Source organism: Protomyctophum bolini (assembly GCF_963924005.1).
Source record: "Protomyctophum bolini genome assembly, chromosome: 20".
Lineage (NCBI taxonomy): Eukaryota > Metazoa > Chordata > Actinopteri > Myctophiformes > Myctophidae > Protomyctophum > Protomyctophum bolini.
Window position 1 is genome coordinate 8,871,600 of NC_137881.1, and position 17,291 is coordinate 8,888,890.

The 17,291-nt window shown below is 38.6% G+C and overlaps 2 long non-coding RNA genes across 2 annotated transcripts; both read right to left on the reverse strand.

Moving 5' to 3' along the window:
• Nucleotides 1–477: 477 nt before the first annotated feature.
• On the reverse strand, nucleotides 478–3,224 carry LOC308335622. The gene is made up of 4 exons (XR_013966056.1): nucleotides 3,085–3,224; nucleotides 2,824–2,954; nucleotides 1,958–2,016; nucleotides 478–626 (listed from the first exon to the last, which is right to left on the reverse strand). It is a non-coding gene; the product is annotated as an uncharacterized lncRNA (long non-coding RNA).
• Nucleotides 3,225–8,924: 5,700 nt separating this feature from the next.
• Nucleotides 8,925–14,392, reverse strand: LOC308335624. Its single transcript, XR_013966058.1, has 3 exons — nucleotides 14,255–14,392; nucleotides 9,081–9,140; nucleotides 8,925–8,979 (listed from the first exon to the last, which is right to left on the reverse strand). It is a non-coding gene; the product is annotated as an uncharacterized lncRNA (long non-coding RNA).
• Nucleotides 14,393–17,291: the final 2,899 nt, after the last annotated feature.

A 17,291-nucleotide genomic window follows, 5' to 3' on the forward strand; every position in this document is an offset into this window, starting at 1 on the left:
AGCAATCAGGCTAACATTTTGCATTCGTGGGTATGACGTAGTTGTATTTATGTAGTTGCATTGACTGGTGCTGTATTCATGAGTGGAATTGTACAATGCTAATAATTGTCTGTATAGAAAATATTAGTTACTTACCAAATCATCATAGTTTAAGAATTTCTTAGGCGAGACCCAACAAATCTTTGCTGCCTCTAGTCTAAATATATGGATCTGACACTCCTCCTAATAGTTAAGTCTGCCCAATTCCGCCTTCACAGTTTATATACATTTGAGGTACCATTTAAATTATTATTGATAAAATAGCAGTACCTGTTGGTGGAGCTTCTTCTTTAACCACTGTTAAAATAAAACACTCATATCAGTACTTGCAGGCCATAATATATCATTTTCAAGAAGAAAGAAAGACATGTCATTAAACATGTCATTATACAGGTGCATTCTGCTTGCATCTGTTAAGTCAACAATTCTTACCTTCGGCTTTAATAGATGATGTGTCCACAGGAAGGGAGAAGTTCTCGTTGGATGCAGCAACCTTCAGAGTATTTGTCACAGATGTGACATTTGGTGGTGGGGCATTGTCCACTTGGTTGAATATTACTTCAGCATCCACTACCACTGATCCTTGGCTGTAAAAGTGATGTTTGAAAGTTTTTTGGATTGGTATATTATTATTATTATTATTATTGTTGTCTCCACCAGACCGAATGCATGGGGAGAGTATCTTTTACACTCTCTCTGTGTGTGTGTGTGTGTGTGTGTGTGGGCCTGTTTTCGCGCCACCAGGAGGCAGATTTTTGCAAAACCCTTTTTCTTTTTTTTTTACAGTACAGCTACAGAATTTGTGCAAACATCACAAACATTGGTACACAGTCTCTCTATAGCCATTAAACATTGGTACACAGTCTCTCTATAGCCATTAAACATTGGTACACAGTCTCTCTATAGCCATTAAACATTGGTACACAGTCTCTCTATAGCCATTAAACATTGGTACACAGTCTCTCTATAGCCATTAAACATTGGTACACAGTCTCTCTATAGAGCGTCACAGTCCCACCCCCTTTCAGAACGACTAGTGGCCCAGGAAATGATTCTCCATTAATTTTCTCCATAGGCTTTTCAAAAAGTATTTATATAAAGACGGTTACGCCGCGGACAAAGCCAACTCGGATCGTGACATATCATGACAACAAACACAATATTTTGTGCCGATCAAATAATTTGAAAGAAGAAAAATCATTTCCTGGGCCACTCGTCGTTCTGAAAGGGGGCGGGACTGCGACGCTCTATAGCCATTAAACATTGATACAGTCTCTAAGATTGGCTTCCAAAGTTTGCAGCAGTGCTCCATTTTGAACAAAATACCACAATGCCATTTGAAAATTCTCAAATCAGCAGCATGGTGGTGCTATAATTGGCCTATTCGTGTTTTTATCTATAACTGCACCGATCTGTCTAAAACATTGTATGCACACTCCCTAGAGGCCAAGGAAAAACCTTTGCCCTGTATTTTTCACATCTGCTCTTTATGGCGCCACCAGGAGGCCGACTTATGTAACATATGTTTTATATTACTCCAAATTTCACATTAATCGGTACACACAATCTCTATAGTCCTGTGATCAAGACAGGTCTGTTTGATTTCTCATATTCCATCCTGATTGGCTAAAATTGGCTTCCACATGGTTTTCAGGAGTGGCGTGTTTGGTACAAAATGCTACAAATCATGAACGCAGCCTCCGACTGCGACTGCGGTGAAACTGCACGCATATTCCCACTAGGCTGAGGAAAAAATGCCACTTAACATTTTTCCAAAAAAAATGCTCCTATCCTGGTGGAGAGCTGTGCCGTGGGAGGCATCTGCATCAACAGGTTATTGTTGTTTATGATATTATAATCAATTAATACAAAAAGTCAAAAACATATACTTAATACAGTAAATACCATTGATGCATACCTGAAGCCCTTTACAACAGTGCGATTGTAATTAGGAACACCTTTAAAGACTTCGTTCATCTGTAAACAAACAAAGATTAAATTATTGAGGGGAAAAAAGAAGATTACAGTAACAGTAAAAGAATCCCTTTTATTCCACCAAGATCATTTCATGTTTCATGATTAATAGATTTACCGGTATATTTTATTAAGAATAAGAATTAAACATGTAACGATACACTCAACTCACGATACGATACGTATCACGATATGAGGTTTACGATACGATTTTTCACGATATTTTCAACACAATTCTTTTCCATACAAATGACCGAAAACTTTTTTTGTATGATTTACTGTAAACTGTAAACATGCTTTCTTGTTTCTTGTAAACCTAGCTCGAGTTAACATGTAAAAAAAGTTTTCTTTGATGGCATCTTAGGATAGATGTAGACCTATTTGACAGTGCAGAAACATAATTGCCTTCCTTGATGTATTGGGCACAGTCACAAGTCACAAGCTCCCCTCTTCAGGCCTCTACTACTGAAAGTGACTGCATGGAGTAATTTCTCTCCAAAAGCACGTGAATATGATGGAATATGATTACTTACAGCTCACATTTCATATGACACACTAGCCCCCCTTAAAAATATATATAATTATTTGAATATCTATTTTTATTTTTTATTAATCGATACATATCGTCAGGATATAATATCGATATATTTTGATATACGATATATCGTTACATGCCTATTAAGATGTATTGTATCTTTGCACGAGATCAATATTATAATAAAATGCATCATATCCACGTCTTTAGGAGGAATCCCTGAAGATCTGGGGAATGTTTTTTTGACAGGCTGTATATCATAATAATGGACTTACCACTTCAGCTATGTCGTTTGCTAAGTCCAGGAATGCGGCAGATGATGTGTTTTTAAGATCTGATGTAAAGTTTTGGTCCATTTTGAATTCCAACTTGACCTTTGGCTCCGCTGGTGGAGCAGGTGTTGTAGCTGCATGAGATGCACATATTGGGTAGAAACAGTTAGTTGCTGTTCTATATTAGTATCACTAAACTGAGTAGTGAATCAATCAAAGTTATTAGTTATTAGCTCTTTTTTACTAATGATTTATTTGATTTACCTAGAGTTGTAGCTGCAGTGACTGCTCCAGGTGTGGTTGCAATTGTGGGGCTTGGTTCTCCAGTTGTCAGTGTGGTTGCATTGGTTGGGCTCGGTTCTACAGGTGTGGTTGCAATAGTTGGTATCGGTTCTACAGGTGTGGTTGCATTGGTTGGGGTCGGTTCTACAGGTGTGGTTGCATTGGTTGGGGTCGGTTCTACAGGTGTGGTTCCATTGGTTGGGCTCTGTTCTACAGGTGTGGTTCCATTGGTTGGGGTCGGTTCTACAGGTGTGGTTGCAATAGTTGGTATCGGTTCTACAGGTGTGGTTGCATTGGTTGGGGTCGGTTCTACAGGTGTGGTTGCATTGGTTGGGCTCGGTTCTACAGGTGTGGTTGCATTGGTTGGGCTCGGTTCTACAGGTGTGGTTGCATTGGTTGGGCTCGGTTCTACAGGTGTGGTTCCATTGGTTGGGGTCGGTTCTACAGGTGTGGTTGCATTGGTTGGGGTCGGTTCTACAGGTGTGGTTGCATTGGTTGGGCTCGGTTCTACAGGTGTGGTTGCATTGGTTGGGCTCGGTTCTACAGGTGTGGTTGCATTGGTTGAGCTCGGTTCTACAGGTGTGGTTGCAATAGTTGGGGTCGGTTCTACAGATGTGGTTGAATTGTTTGGGGTCGGTTCTACAGGTGTGGTTGCATTGGTTGAGCTCTGTTCTACAGGTGTGGTTGCAATAGTTGGGGTCGGTTCTACAGGTGTGGTTGCAATAGTTGGGGTCGGTTCTACAGGAAAATAATCACAAATCACAAACAAGATTTATTTCTTTGTTGGATTCAAATTGAACATACAAATTATACTAAGATCGCCAGACCATTTTAAAACGTAATTTGTGCCTCTAGCAGTCTAGCTTAAATAACAAAAAGTTACAAATGTTTTTAGTGAAGTAAGAAAAAAGAAAAAGAAAGAAAGAAAAACTCCTAACGTAGCAATCAGGCTAACATTTTGCATTCGTGGGTATGACGTAGTTGTATTTATGTAGTTGCATTGACTGGTGCTGTATTCATGAGTGGAATTGTACAATGCTAATAATTGTCTGTATAGAAAATATTAGTTACTTACCAAATCATCATAGTTTAAGAATTTCTTAGGCGAGACCCAACAAATCTTTGCTGCCTCTAGTCTAAATATATGGATCTGACACTCCTCCTAATAGTTAAGTCTGCCCAATTCCGCCTTCACAGTTTATATACATTTGAGGTACCATTTAAATTATTGTTGATAAAATAGCAGTACCTGTTGGTGGAGCTTCTTCTTTAACCACTGTTAAAATAAAACACTCATATCAGTACTTGAAGGCCATAATATATCATTTTCAAGAAGAAAGAAAGACATGTCATTAAACATGTCATTATACAGGTGCATTCTGCTTGCATCTGTTAAGTCAACAATTCTTACCTTCGGCTTTAATAGATGATGTGTCCACAGGAAGGGAGAAGTTCTCGTTGGATGCAGCAACCTTCAGAGTATTTGTCACAGATGTGACATTTGGTGGTGGGGCATTTTCCACTCGGTTGAATATTACTTCAGCATCCACTACCACTGATCCTTGGCTGTAAAAGTGATGTTTGAAAGTTTTTTGAATTGGTATATTATTATTATTATTATTATTATTATTGTTGTCTCCACCAGACCGAATGCATGGGGAGAGTATCTTTTACACTCTCTCTGTGTGTGTGTGTGTGTGTGTGTGTGTGTGTGTGTGTGTGTGTGTGTGTGTGTGTGTGTGTGTGTGTGTGTGTGTGTGTGTGTGTGTGTGTGTGTGTGTGTGTGTGTGTGTGTGTGTGTGTGTGTGTGTGTGTGTGTGTGTGTGTGTGTGTGTGTGTGTGTGTGTGTGTGTGTGTGTGGGCCTGTTTTCGCGCCACCAGGAGGCAGATTTTTGCAAAACCCTTTTTCTTTTTTTTTTTACAGTACAGCTACAGAATTTGTGCAAACATCACAAACATTGGTACACAGTCTCTCTATAGCCATTAAACATTGGTACACAGTCTCTCTATAGCCATTAAACATTGGTACACAGTCTCTCTATAGCCATTAAACATTGGTACACAGTCTCTCTATAGCCATTAAACATTGGTACACAGTCTCTCTATAGAGCGTCACAGTCCCACCCCCTTTCAGAACGACTAGTGGCCCAGGAAATGATTCTCAATTAATTTTCTCCATAGGCTTTTCAAAAAGTATTTATATATTGACGGTTAAGCCGCGGACAAAGCCAACTCGGATCGTGACATATCATGACAACAAACACAATATTTTGTGCCGATCAAATAATTTGAAAGAAGAAAATAAAGGCAGGATACAACACTTTGTTTTGTTTTTCTTCTTACTAATTATTTGATCGGCCCAAAACATTGTAATTATTGTCATGATTTGTCACGATCCAAGTTGGCTTTGTCCGCGGCGTAACCGTCTTTAAATAAATACTTTTTGAAAAGCCTATGGAGAAAATGAATGGAGAATCATTTCCTGGGCCACTCGTCGTTCTGAAAGGGGGCGGGACTGTGACGCTCTATAGCCATTAAACATTGATACAGTCTCTAAGATTGGCTTCCAAAGTTTGCAGCAGTGCTCCATTTTGAACAAAATACCACAATGCCATTTGAAAATTCTCAAATCAGCAGCATGGTGGTGCTATAATTGGCCTATTCGTGTTTTTATCTATAACTGCACCGATCTGTCTAAAACATTGTATGCACACTCCCTAGTGGCCAAGGAAAAACCTTTGCCCTGTATTTTTCACATCTGCTCTTTATGGCGCCACCAGGAGGCCGACTTATGTAACATATGTTTTATATTACTCCAAATTTCACATTAATCGGTACACACAATCTCTATAGTCCTGTGATCAAGACAGGTCTGTTTGATTTCTCATATTCCATCCTGATTGGCTAAAATTGGCTTCCACATGGTTTTCAGGAGTGGCGTGTTTGGTACAAAATGCTACAAATCATGAACGCAGCCTCCGACTGCGACTGCGGTGAAACTGCACGCATATTCCCACTAGGCTGAGGAAAAAATGCCACTTGACATTTTTCCAAAAAAAATGCTCCTATCCTGGTGGAGAGCTGTGCCGTGGGAGGCATCTGCATCAACATGTTATTGTTGTTTATGATATTATAATCAATTAATACAAAAAGTCAAAAACATATACTTAATACAGTAAATACCATTGATGCATACCTGAAGCCCTTTACAACAGTGCGATTGTAATTAGGAACACCTTTAAAGACTTCGTTCATCTGTAAACAAACAAAGGGGAAAAAAGAAGATTACAGTAACAGTAAAAGAATCCCTTTTATTCCACCACGATCATTTCATGTTTCATGATTAATAGATTTACCGGTATATTTTATTAAGAATAAGAATTAAACATGTAACGATGCACTCAACTCACGATACGATACGTATCACGATATGAGGTTCACGATACGATTTTTCACGATATTTTCAACACAATTCTTTTCCATACAAATGACCGAAAACTTTTTTTGTATGATTTACTGTAAACTGTAAACATGCTTTCTTGTTTCTTGTAAACCTAGCTCGAGTTAACATGTAAAAAAAGTTTTCTTTGATGGCATCTTAGGATAGATGTAGACCTATTTGACAGTGCAGAAACATAATTGCCTTCCTTGATATATTGGGCACAGTCACAAGTCACAAGCTCCCCTCTTCAGGCCTCTACTACTGAAAGTGACTGCATGGAGTAATTTCTCTCCAAAAGCACGTGAATATGATGGAATATGATTACTTACAGCTCACATTTCATATGACACACTAGCCCCCCTTAAAAATATATATAATTATTTGAATATCGATTTTTATTTTTTATTAATCGATACATATCGTCAGGATATAATATCGATATATTTTGATATACGATATATCGTTACATGCCTAATAAGATGTATTGTATCTTTGTGCGAGATCAATATTATAATAAAATGCATCATATCCACGTCTTTAGGAGGAATCCCTGAAGATCTGGGGAATGTTTTTTTGACAGGCTGTATATCATAATAATGGACTTACCGCTTCAGCTATGTTGTTTGCTAAGTCCAGGAATGCGGCAGATGATGGGTTCTTAAGATCTGATGTGAAGTTTTGTGTTATTTTGAATTCCAACTTGAGCTTTGGCTCCGCTGGTGGAGCAGGTGTTGTAGCTGCATGTGATGCACATATTGGGTAGAAACAGTTAGTTGTAGTTATATATATTAGTATCACTAAACTGAGTAATGATTCAATCAAAGTGATTAGTGGTAAAGCTCTTTTTACTAATGATTTACTTGTTTTACCTGGAGTTGTAGCTGCAGTGACTGCTCCAGGTGTGGTTGCATTGACCGTTGGTGAAGTCACATAGACTGTTGGTGAAGTCACATTGACTGTTGGTGAAGTCACATAGACTGTTGGTGAAGTCACATAGACTGTTGGTGAAGTCACATAGACTGTTGGTGAAGTCACATAGACTGTTGGTGAAGTCACATAGACTGTTGGTGAAGTCACATAGACTGTTGGTGAAGTCACATTGACTGTTGGTGAAGTCACATTGACTGTTGTTGGTGAAGTCACATTGACTGTTGGTGGTGAAGTCACATAGACTGTTGGTGAAGTCACATTGACTGTTGGTGGTGAAGTCACATTGACTGTTGGTGGTGAAGTCACATTGACTGTTGTTGGTGAAGTCATATTGACTGTTGGTGAAGTCATATTGACTGTTGGTGAAGTCACATTGACTGTTGTTGGTGAAGTCACATTGACTGTTGTTGGTGAAGTCACATTGACTGTTGTTGGTGAAGTCATATTGACTGTTGGTGAAGTCACATAGACTGTTGGTGAAGTCACATTGACTGTTGGTGAAGTCACATTGACTGTTGTTGGTGAAGTCATATTGACTGTTGTTGGTGAAGTCACATTGACTGTTGTTGGTGAAGTCACATTGACTGTTGGTGCTGAAGTCATATTGACTGTTGTTGGTGAAGTCATATTGACTGTTGGTGAAGTCATATTGACTGTTGTTGGTGAAGTCACATTGACTGTTGTTGGTGAAGTCACATTGACTGTTGTTGGTGAAGTCACATTGACTGTTGGTGCTGAAGTCATATTGACTGTTGTTGGTGAAGTCACATTGACTGTTGGTGCTGAAGTCATATTGACTGTTGTTGGTGAAGTCACATTGACTGTTGTTGGTGAAGTCACATTGACGGTTGTTGGTGAAGTCACATTGGCTGTTGTTGGTGAAGTCACATTGACTGTTGTTGGTGAAGTCATATTGACTGTTGTTGGTGAAGTCATATTGACTGTTGTTGGTGAAGTCATATTGACTGTTGTTGGTGAAGTCATATTGACTGTTGTTGGTGAAGTCACATTGACTGTTGGTGGTGAAGTCATATTGACTGTTGTTGGTGAAGTCACATTGACTGTTGTTGGTGAAGTCACATTGACTGTTGTTGGTGAAGTCACATTGACTGTTGTTGGTGAAGTCACATTGACTGTTGTTGGTGAAGTCATATTGACTGTTGTTGGTGAAGTCATATTGACTGTTGTTGGTGAAGTCACATTGACTGTTGTTGGTGAAGTCACATTGACTGTTGGTGAAGTCACATTGACGGTTGTTGGTGAAGTCACATTGACTGTTGTTGGTGAAGTCACATTGACTGTTGTTGGTGAAGTCATATTGACTGTTGTTGGTGAAGTCACATTGACTGTTGGTGAAGTCATATTGACTGTTGTTGGTGAAGTCACATTGACTGTTGGTGAAGTCACATTGACTGTTGTTGGTGAAGTCACATTGACTGTTTGTGAGGTTGGTGTGTTTGCATTAGATGAGCTTGATGATGCTGCTACAGTTGTAGTGCTCACCACTTTGCATGGAATACAGACTATAAAATAAATAAATAAGAACATTAAGTAAATAAGAACATTAATTTAATATGGGAAATTATTATCTCATAAATCAACTTACCCAGTAGAATGAACAAGGTTTTTAGTATTGGTCCAAACGCCATCATGTCTCCTGTTGAATCTAAAAAAGAAAGACAAATATCAATATCATGCCTTCACAATATGTAGAGAAAAGATCTATTACAAAATGATAATATTTTGTTTTGTTTTGTTACATTTATGATTTCAATGTAAAGATTGTTGTATTTTCCATAATGATTAGCACCAGATTCAGATTTTACAAATATTTACAAAATAATCAGTGGGTGAAATTCTTTCTCACAAACTACCATCTTTTTACAGTTGAGGTCAAGAAGAGAGACAGAAAGAAACAATGATCCTGAGCTCAGCACAGTTTCAATGTTCTTCTCAATCTCTAACTCATTAAAAATGAAACTCTTGCTGAAATGAGTGAAGTAAAATATTTGTGGATTATCTTGGATAAAAACCTAAAATTTGAAAGACAGGTAAAGCATATCAAGGTCAAACCAATTATAAACTGTGGGACTTGGAAAACTGCACAGATTTTTTCTCACCTATGGTCACAATCATCTCAAACTATCTTAAAAACAATAACATCAATATACAAACACTATAAACTATAGTTTATAAATGTTTTATTTTGATTTTTATATCAAATTGTTTCACCTTTGTTTTCTGGACTCTGGTAGAGCAACTACACGAGCCTCAATAAATGGTACTGTAACTGTACAGATCCCAAGTGTAAGAACTCATTCGAACAGCCTGCCTTCTTTCTTAGTAAAGGGGGCAAACCTTTGGAACTCTGCCTACGGTTCTAAAACTAGAAAGGGGTGGTAATGTGTTTTACAGAGGACTCAAACTATGGTTGAAATCAAATCAACTGTGCACTGCTCACATGTATAGTTTCTGACTGGCTACCTAAATGATTACTCTTGTTTTGTTTCACAAGTCAATGTAATCGTAATGGGTATAATTTTGATGTAAAATATTACTAGTATACAGTATATTCCTCTTTTTTTGTACTTTGTACTTAGGGTTTGTAGACTAAATTGTATTTAAAAAAGGTCTCCTGTGACAGGTGTTGAGAACTAGCACTCGTGCTGCTAATACAGTGTAAGCCTTGCCATACATGGGCAACTGCGGCCTGGGGAGCAACACCTTCACTTAATGCGGCCCGCAGGTTAATATCAGAATACTGATAAATTATTGATTTCAGCTGTTACAATTCCTTTTACAAAACATGCAAACATAACCCTCTATTATTATTATTTTTATGTCCAATGTATTTCTTTTTAGTACATAAAGTTAACATAACTATAACTAAATGCATTTGAAATATAAAAGAGTTACTTTTCAGGATTCCAGTTCAAAAATAGCAAAAAGATATTATTTCAATTCAAATAGCCTATAGCAAAAATAGTTATTCTACAAGATCAAAATGTGTCACAATGCGACACATTTTGAGCTTGTAGTTCAGCTATTTTTGCTACGACAGAAATATGTGATCTGGCCCTCTAGAGTGAGTGTGGAAATATAGTGGCCCTCGCAATCATCAAAGTTGCCCACCCCTGTTGTAAGCAACGCATCTACGATTGTGCAATGAATTGCATTTTTATAGTGCTTTTCCAAGTGCTCAAAGCGCTTTCATTCATTCATACATTAGGGAGGTGAAGCGGCGAACAGTCGACCCTAACCCCGACCAACTTATTTGAGGCAATAGGGTTCAGTGTCTTGCCCAAGACACTGAATGTACCAGGCATATGCCCGGTGGGCCGACCCTCTGGGCCAAATGTTAAATTAGTTGTCTGTTGATTGTGTATCAGTATTATTTATGTTGTACTGTAAATGTGGTGGTGTTAAGGGCTTGTATTTCAAGTATTTGTACGGGCCTCAAGCCGAAAAGTCAATAGAGTGCTGGCTGTGGTCGGCCAGTTTGGGCCAAATTCTGCGAAAATGTCCGGCCCAAATTCTTGTCTCAGTCCAGCCCTGTTTGGCTCTGCTCATGTGATATCACAGATTACCTGTGCACCAAGACACAGAATCTGATATCAACAACAACCCCCAGAGCAGAGCCCAAGATAAAGATTACATGACAACACAACTTCAATTGAATGCCATAAACACATAGATGCATATAATATAAGACAAACAATCCAAAAATCACGTTATGATCACAGAATCACCCATTACAGAACTAAATGCCACAGGGAAGAGACCGGGGAGGTGGAGCAAATTGAACGCTGACATCTGAACAACTGATGTACTGTGGGTGTGTGTGAGTTAGCTTGAAGCGAATGAGAGACAGACAGACTGATTTGTGGGAGTATATATGAATTAACTATTAGCGAATGAATGAATGCATGCATACATACATACATACATACATATACACACAACTTGTGGGAACAAGTAGCCTAGTGGTCTAGAGATAGATCCCGAATAAACAGGGTCGCATGTTCAAACCCCACAAATGAGGGGGGGGAAGCATCCTTTACTTTTATCTAACATGATTTTACAAGCCAGCCCTATAGTTACCGGTATACAAAAAATCTTTTGTTGACCAACATTTGTCAAGTCTATTCTTAAAAGTGTTGACTGAAGGAGCCTGGACCACTTCCTCCGGAAGTTTATTCCATGCTATGACAGCTCTAAGTGAAGTTTATTCCATGCTCTGACAGCTCTAAGTGAAGTTTATTCCATGCTCTGACAGCTCTAAGTGTAAAGAAATTCTTTCTCTTTTCTGAATGACAATTTAGTGGTAAGAGTTTAAGAGAATTCCCTCTCAACTTGTCTCATACCTGTTAACTTGTCCCAGAAATGGACAACAGGCTCGGCTGTAAAGTCATATATCTGGTGAAGTTTATAGACCTCGATCATATCTCCTCTGTTCCTCCGTACACTAACGTTATATATGACACTTCTTTCAACTTAATTTAGTAGCCCTTCTCTGAACCTTCTCTATTTTCTCTATGTATTTGATTTTGTAAGGGCACCAGACTGAGCATGCAAATTCAAGATGTGCTCTCGCCAAGGATTTATATAAGGTCATAAATAGTTATTTACGTAAATGTAAAAAGGTTCTAATTATCGCCAACATGGAGTTTGCCTTTTTTACTTTTTCAGATATGTGCATTTCAAATTCTAGTGAATTATCAACCACCACCCCTATATCTTTTTCTTCCTCTACTTGATGAATCACTAGATCTCCAACTGTATAATTATTAGCCAAGTTGTCGCTTTTTTCCCAATGTGCAACTGTTTACATTTATCTGGATTTAATTGCAGTAACCACCTGTCACACCAATTGCTGGTACGCTGGAGCTCTGCTTGGAGTTGGAGTTGTGCTGTGTCCGTGTCATGTTGTTGTAATTCTAAATATTTTTGCTAAAATAATCTGAAAGTATTTCTGCTTTATCCGCTGTTTCTGCTTTGTCCTCTGTTTTTGGAGAGTTCTTATTGTCTTGATTGACATATAGATCTCCTACTGATGTTACATTTTTTGTCCTTTTGTTAATGTAGTCCCAAATAACCTTCGGTTTCAGTTTAGATTGTCTTGCTAACTCTTCTTCATATTGAATTTTTAAATTTCTTGTTCTCGTTCTCACACAGTTTCTAACTCTACGGTAATCTTTTTGTATCTCTGGATCATTACTTTTCATGGCCTTTTTCGCAAGAGAGTTTTTCTCATTTATTTTACATTTTTGTACTACTATCCAAGGGGAAAGTGTGCTTCCTATTCCATGTCCTGCTCTTGCTATTTGGGACATATTTATCCTCTATTTCTTTCAACTTTAACTTTAATAGTCTCCAATTAGCGTTGACATCATAGTCAGAAAAGTATTCCCCCCAGTTAAATATTTCCAGCTCTCTGATTGCTGCCTCGAAGTTACCTTAAACAACAAAACACGATCACTTTTACCTAATGGGCCTAAATACTGAACATCCTCAACCATATTCTCCTCGTTCGTAAGTATAAGGTCCAGTGTGCAATTTACGTAAAATGTTGCATGATGTACTAGGCTGAGGAATAAATCCCACCATTTTCATTGGCCTGTTATAGTGCCACCAGCAGGTGGATTTTTACAAAAAACAATTTTTTGGAACAAAATGCCTCAAATCATGAATATGAACTTACAATTTCCGTGAAAGGCGTAAGAAGAAATGGCACCCTTTTCACATTGGCCTATTCTAGCGCCACCAGGAGGCCACAATAACCTACCTGACCTGGCGGAGACATGTGCTCCAAGGAGCACCTTTTCCAAGTTTACTATTATTAAAGGGATATTTCACTTTCAAATGAAATAAACATTAAAAGATAAATAAAATATAAATGGAAACATCAGAGCCCCCTCACGCATGTTCTTCTATGTTATAAATGTTGAAGTTAGGACATATTTCCCAAAATCCTGTAGGAACTTAAATGGTACCCACGCAGCAATTTTGAAATCCTATTCAATGACAAAATTCCTATTCAATGACAAAACTGTCCATTTCCATGTACTGCATTCATATCATATAACTGGTGCATTGTACATACATTTAATATGTGTAAACTTATATACTGCAATTTAACCCATTCTGGGCGGGAACCCCTTTTGGTCTTTTACCCCCTCTCAGGCCGGGAACCCATTTTTGGGTTCTGTACAGTATGTACAGTATTCAAAAATGTTTAAAAAAATGAGCTGCTATATAAATATTTGACATTTTTCAGGATATAGAGGCGTTTTTAGAGTCTGCCTCAGGCCTAATGGGTTAAGGGCTCATATTAGCTGAGCATCTTCATATAAAGTGGTTGTGAATATACATGAATAAAAATAGACTTGAATATATTAATTAATATTAAAATACAGTATTGGAAAATAACAATGTAAAATATACATATAAAGATTCTGCAATATTTGCTTAATCCTAGTCCAAGGTGTTTTATGTTCCCATTTGCCAGGTCAATTAAATATCATAAAGATATGTTCAAATTAAATGTAACTAAGGGCCAACCTAAGATAAATAATAATGAAAACCATTGATTTCACAATAGATTACATAAATAATACATTAATAACAATATGCACTGTTTAATTACAATTCAATTATTTAGGATCAGCTACTGAGAATACAGTAAATATGTGTATAGGTTACAGATCTGTCAATCCCTTTCACATTTAGAAGAAAAAGCATCTGATACTAAAACGTGTGTACGATCAAAGGTGTACTTACTCAAAATTGGAAAGCGTCAAGAAAGTCAGACTTCATGAATAATTGTGCCCGTTTATAATTGGTATTTATATTCCGTTATGCTATATATTTAAATTCCCAGTCAAGTGATTTGGTTGATTCTGGCGCACGTCTTTGGTGACAACTGTCTTACTGTCAGTAACTTATATATGGGTGAAGTATAGCATCACGTAGTGGCGACAATCATTTTTCAGAAGTGACATCACATTAGTAAAGGCCAAACAAAGGAGAGCTATCACCTGTGTCAGTTCCTTGAAACAGTCACCCGGAATTGTGAGAATCTTCTTTGTCCTCAGTTTCAAAGGTGTGTCAGAAGCTGTTTACTACACACACGTGCACGCACGCACACACACACACACACGCACGCACGCACGCGCACACACACACACACACACACACACACACACACACACACACACACACACACACACACACACGCCCATACTCATTGTGTCAAACAGTATATGGCATACACAATATGGCCTACTGTTTTTTATTTATTTAACAGGGACAATACAAAAAACAATGTATCAAGTTGTAAAAACATGAAACCGTTGCAATGTATATGGGTTTGTAGCCAAGGCTAATTTGCAACCCCAGTCCCTGCGGCCTTTCTAAAGTTCTATACCTCCACCTAAAACACTCCTTTAGTTTACAACATACCTATACTAAAACAATCCTTTACATACAAATACTAATACATCCAATACATAAGTTCAATAACAGTTTTAAAATGTGCCTAACACATTAGTGTTCGCACCTCTGGGCCGATTTCAACCAGTGTTTGACTTCATCATTAAACATTTTTAGATCAGTTTGTCGTTTTATTTCAGATGGTACGGCATTCCACAGGTGTATCCCTTGTACTGAGTAAGAAGACTGACCAAATGTGGTGTTACGCTTTGCTACCTTGAGGTTGCCGGCTGCTGATCCTCTTGTGATCCTAATTGGTCTATCTGGTCCTTTTATCTGAGGACGGAGTACCGCTGGGGCAAGGTCATGAACACATTTGAAAATTACCTTAATGAAAGAGAATTTAATAAAACAGTCAAAACTAAACAAGTTGTATTTTGTAAGTATTATGCAATGATGCCATTTCATTGGGTTTTTTTATCCATTATTTTGAGTGCTTGTTTATAAAGTGATGTGATTGGTTTGATGACTGTCTGTGAGGCCTGGCCCCAGACAGTAATGCAGTAGGAGATATGGGATAAAATCATGGCATGCATAAACAGTTGGGCTGCGTGCAGTGGTATATGTTGTCTGGTTAGTCTAAAGCAGTTCAGGTTTGTTTTTAGAGTCTTGCTCAACTTTTTGGTGGGTTTATAAAATTTTAGTTGAGAGTCAAGAATGACACCCAGAAATTTGTGTAGTTTGTGCCTGTATTGAGTGTTGTCTGATCCTTCACATACATTATGTGAAGTATGAGCCATTACCCTCTGGTAGACGTTATAGAGCGTGCCATTGCAAGAGCAACCACTTCAAACTCTCTTTCCTTCCCACTTGTTCTACTGAACAACCGCCACATAGTTCATAGCTCTTAATGGAGAATGGACTTCTTGACCTTCGTCTGTTATTTATTGTTCTTACCTTGTGAATACTCTTGTACTTTTTATATTCATATACCTTCTCCGATTGCAAATTTGCACTGATCTCTTGTGATACTATACCTTGTACAATGCTGCTATTGTGTATTGTTTGTCTGTGTTTTAAAAAACTTTGATGTATTACTGCACTTTTGCCCAAGACAAATGTCCTCTCGTCGGACAATAAAGTATATCTCATCTCATCATCTCATTGACGCTGTCATGCATGGTCAGAGCTCAATCAATCAATCAATCAATCTTTATTTGTCACATACATATTAAAAAAGTAGTATCTTTAAAATGCAGTGAAATGTATGTAGGTCAGCCCCACAGAAGTGAACAGTAATACATGACAAGAGGACTAAAGCTAAAATAATCTACCATTTAAAAACTTCCAACCCTAAAAAGCAGACTATAATAAATAATTAAGTTAGACTACAATAATGAATAATGTCCATAGAGGTATTAAAAGACATGTCCATGTGAAGGGAGAGGGGGGGGGGGGGGTTGTATGTGCGCACGTGCACTCAACTGCCCCTCTCCACGCTCAAGTGCGTGGGGGGTGACCTGATCACTGTCGTCTCTCAAGGTCCATGTCATCATTTAGAATCCTAATGGCCTGGGGGAAGAAACTTTTCCTCAGTCTTTCCAGGACAGCCTTGTGTATCCTGTATCTTCTCCCGGACCTCAGCAGTTCAAACAGACCATGAGCCGGGTGGGTACTGTCCTCCATGATCCGCTTGGTCTTTGTTCTGCAGCGCTTGGTGTAGATCTCCTGGAGGGCTGGGAAGCTGCCTCCTGTGATCCTCCCCGCCATCCTGACGACCCTCTGCAGGGCTTGCTGGTCTCGCACCGTACAGTTCCCATACCACGCTGTGATGTTTCCTGACAGGACGCTCTCTATGGTGCAGGTGTAGAAGTTGTGTAGTGCAAGAGGAGACACTCCAAAAGATCTCAGGCGTCTGAGATGGTACAGCCTCTGCCGTGACTTCTTCACCACAGCGTTCGTCTGGGTTGACCATGACAGGTCTTCAGTCAGGTGTACACCTAGATATTTAAAACAGGTTACCCTTTCCACCGTGGTCCCACTGATGTTAAGGGGGGCGTAGTTCTTGTTGCCCTTTAACCTGAAGTCCACTATCATCTCCTTTGTTTTGCTGGTGTTCAGGAGGAGACTGTTATCCTGACACCAGTGAGTCAGTCTCTCCACCTCCTCCAGGTAGGGGGACTCATTCCCCTCTGAAATCAGGCCAATCACAGCTGGGTTTGTCATTTGATATCCTGTTTGTTCTATATTCTGGGTGTAGGTGATCTGTGTTCAGCAACGATGATGCAGCAGTTTCAGTTTGCATCAGTGTTGCAGATTCTTCTTCAGCTACAATGAAATTATGTTTTGGAACAGTTTAGCATTGATTTCAGAGGATACTGAATCC